Source organism: Centroberyx affinis, unplaced genomic scaffold, assembly GCF_046629955.1.
Source record: "Centroberyx affinis isolate AG114_WGS23_722 - 3 ecotype Tasmania unplaced genomic scaffold, CSIRO-AGI_Caff_v1 ptg005395l_1, whole genome shotgun sequence".
Classification (NCBI taxonomy): Eukaryota; Metazoa; Chordata; class Actinopteri; order Beryciformes; family Berycidae; genus Centroberyx; species Centroberyx affinis.
Window position 1 is genome coordinate 25,001 of NW_027282699.1, and position 3,904 is coordinate 28,904.

The following is a 3,904-nucleotide window of genomic DNA, read 5'->3' on the forward strand; positions in this document are numbered from 1 at the left end:
GTGTGTGTGTGTGTGTGTGTGTGTGTGTGTGTGTGTGTTCCAGGTCTCTGCTGGTACTTTGTGCTCTGGCTGCTTTGTCTCTGGCAGCACCAGTCAGCGGTAAGCTGCCACATCACAAACATCGACTCTTAATTACTTTACATCTATCAGTTATTAAGAACATTATTACCATTATTGATCAGGATCTATGGGTCAGTTACTACCTACAATTATTAATTAGAGCTTTGCCACTGTAAATCAAAGCTGGACAGAATATTTAAATATTCAAATGTTGATGTTTGCATCTCATTTATGTGAGCAGGGAAACAGCCAGACTCATGCATCATATAACAATAATGATCAATAAACTTTATTCATATAATAAAATCAGTAACCCTTAAGATTATGGAACACATATTAATTAACTATTAACTATTAACTTTGGGTTTTCCCTCAATAGTTTAATAATTTCTTTCGTCCTTTAATTTCAACTATCTATATATCTATATATCTATATATACAGTAGGTGTTTTAATTCAGATAGAAGAGGAAATGCAGTTTGACGTAGTTTGAGGATGAAGTTGATTGATCAGAATAATAATAATGATAATAATAATCTCTCTCTCTCTCTCTGTCTCTCTCTCTCTCTGTCTCTCTCTCGCTCTCTCTCTCTCTCTCTCTCTCTCTCTCTCTCTCTCTCTCTCTCTCTCTCTCTCTCTAATCTTGTCTTTCCCCTCCAGAGGCTCCAGGATCACATGATGGTAACTATCAGCCTGTAATCTGATGTGATTCATTATGAACTGAACTGTCTGTCTCCATTATGAAGCACTATGGAACCTGCAACTGTTCTGCAGCGTGGGGAATAGAACAGAGAACATGGAGAATAGAACAGAGAACATGGAGAATAGAACAGAGAACACGGAGAATAAAACAGAGAACACGGAGAATAAAACAGAGAGAACATGGAGAATAGAACAGAGAACATGGGGAATAGAACAGAGAACACGGAGAATAAAACAGAGAGAACATGGAGAATAGAACAGAGAACATGGGGAATACAACAGAGAGAACATGGAGAATAGAACAGAGAACATGGAGAATAGAACAGAGAACATGGAGAATAGAACAGAGAACATGGGGAATAGAACAGAGAACATGGAGAATAGAACAGAGAACACAGAGAATAGAACAGAGAACATGGGGAATAGAACAGAGCACATGGAGAATAGAACAGAGAACACAGAGAATAGAACAGAGAGAACATGGAGAATAGAACAGAGAACATGGAGAATAGAACAGAGAACACAGGGAATAGAACAGAGAACACGGAGAATAGAACAGAGAGAACATGGAGAATAGAACAGAGAACATGGAGAATAGAACAGAGAACATGGAGAATAAAACAGAGAGAACATGAATTAAGAAAGGCAAAAAAAAACAATTTTATTATCTTATAATGGATTTGACACTACTAGTAGTACTACGAGTAGTACTACTGCTACTGCTACTACTACTAGTAGTACTACTACTACTACTACTGCTGCTGCTACTACTACTAGTAGTACTACTACTACTGCTACTACTACTAGTAGTACTACTACTACTGCTGCTACTGCTGCTAATGAAGCATGGCGTTAGTTCAGGCAGGACACGGACATCATGTGTTGCTAGTCATCTACCAGCTGATCGCCACGCACACCAATCAGAATCCATTCTCATAACAAGGTGGTCTATTTAAATGGCCTCCTGCTTCACAACTGCTGCTCAGTACAGCTTTACCTCCACTTCCCCACCTCCCCACCTCCCCAGCTTTACCTCCACCTCCCCACCTCCCCAGCTTTACCTCCACCTCCCCAGCTTTACCTCCACCTCCCCAGCTTTACCTCCACCTCCCCACCTCCCCAGCTTTACCTCCACCTCCCCACCTCCCCAGCTTTACCTCCACCTCCCCACCTCCCCAGCTTTACCTCCACCTCCCCAGCTTTACCTCCACCTCCCCACCTCCCCAGCTTTACCTCCACCTCCCCACCTCCCCAGCTTTACCTCCACCTCTCCAGCTTTACCTCCACCTCCCCAGCTTTACCTCCACCTCCCCACCTCCCCAGCTTTACCTCCACCTCTCCAGCTTTACCTCCACCTCCCCAGCTTTACCTCCACCTCCCCAGCTTTACCTCCACCTCCCCAGCCTCCACCTGTTATAGTCTATGCAGGCGAGCCACGGTGGCTCTTAAGTGTCAACACTGCTGAGAGTTGCTGCTCTGGCTCTGCTCTGTATTCTCCCATGGGGGATTCGCATAGCGCTGCTGCTGTACCTTCAGCATGCTGCTGGGTCAGCAGGGATGCTAGAGCAGAGCCATATCCGCCAAACATAACTGTATTACCATTAGCTGCAATTAATGGTTTTATCTTGTGACCAAAGTGTTCCTGACTGAACTACGACTACTGCTACTGCTGCTACTACTACTACTACTAGTACTACTAATACTACTACTACAAGTACTACTACTGTTGCTGCTATTACTACAAGTACTACTACTGCTGCTGCTACTACTACTAGTACTACTACTGCTGCTACTGCTGCTACTACTACTACTACTAGTACTACTAATACTACTACTACAAGTACTACTACTGTTGCTGCTATTACTACAAGTACTACTACTGCTGCTGCTACTACTACTAGTACTACTACTGCTGCTACTGCTGCTACTGCTACTACTACTAGTAGTACTACTACTACTACTACTGCTGCTGCTACTACTACTAGTAGTACTACTACTACTGCTACTACTACTAGTAGTACTACTACTACTACTACTACTACTGCTGCTACTGCTGCTAATGAAGCATGGCGTTAGTTCAGGCAGGACACGGACATCATGTGTTGCTAGTCATCTACCAGCTGATCGCCACGCACACCAATCAGAATCCATTCTCATAACAAGGTGGTCTATTTAAATGGCCTCCTGCTTCACAACTGCTGCTCAGTACAGCTTTACCTCCACTTCCCCACCTCCCCAGCTTTACCTCCACCTCCCCACCTCCCCAGCTTTACCTCCACCTCCCCAGCTTTACCTCCACCTCCCCAGCTTTACCTCCACCTCCCCACCTCCCCAGCTTTACCTCCACCTCCCCACCTCCCCAGCTTTACCTCCACCTCCCCAGCTTTACCTCCACCTCCCCACCTCCCCAGCTTTACCTCCACCTCCCCACCTCCCTACCTCCCCAGCTTTACCTCCACCTCCCCAGCTTTACCTCCACCTCCCCACCTCCCCACCTCCCCAGCTTTACCTCCACCTCCCCAGCTTTACCTCCACCTCCCCACCTCCCCAGCTTTACCTCCACCTCTCCAGCTTTACCTCCACCTCCCCAGTTTTACCTGCACCTCCCCACCTCCCCAGCTTTACCTCCACCTCCCCACCTCCCCAGCTTTACCTCCACCTCTCCAGCTTTACCTCCACCTCCCCAGCTTTACCTCCACCTCCCCACCTCCCCAGCTTTACCTCCACCTCTCCAGCTTTACCTCCACCTCCCCAGCTTTACCTCCACCTCCCCAGCTTTACCTCCACCTCCCCAGCCTCCACCTGTTATAGTCTCTGCAGTCGAGCCACGGTGGCTCTTAAGTGTCAACACTGCTGAGAGTTGCTGCTCTGGCTCTGCTCTGTATTCTCCCATGGGGGATTCGCATAGCGCTGCTGCTGTACCTTCAGCATGCTGCTGGGTCAGCAGGGATGCTAGAGCAGAGCCATATCCGCCAAACATAACTGTATTACCATTAGCTGCAATTAATGGTTTTATCTTGTGACCAAAGTGTTCCTGACTGAACTACGACTACTGCTACTGCTGCTACTACTACTACTACTAGTACTACTAATACTACTACTACAAGTACTACTACTGTTGCTGCTATTACTACAAGTACTAC

The 3,904-nt window shown here is 46.4% G+C and overlaps 1 long non-coding RNA gene across 1 annotated transcript in view; it reads left to right on the top strand.

Annotated features, from left to right (window-relative positions):
• The window catches only part of LOC139667268 (uncharacterized), a 1,965-nt gene extending 1,224 nt beyond the window's left edge, over nucleotides 1-741 (top strand). The window contains exons 2-3 of the long non-coding RNA XR_011696934.1: nucleotides 44-99; nucleotides 720-741. This is a non-coding gene — a long non-coding RNA (uncharacterized lncRNA). The remainder of the gene's footprint in view (nucleotides 1-43; nucleotides 100-719) is intronic.
• The last annotated feature ends 3,163 nt before the right edge of the window (nucleotides 742-3,904 follow it).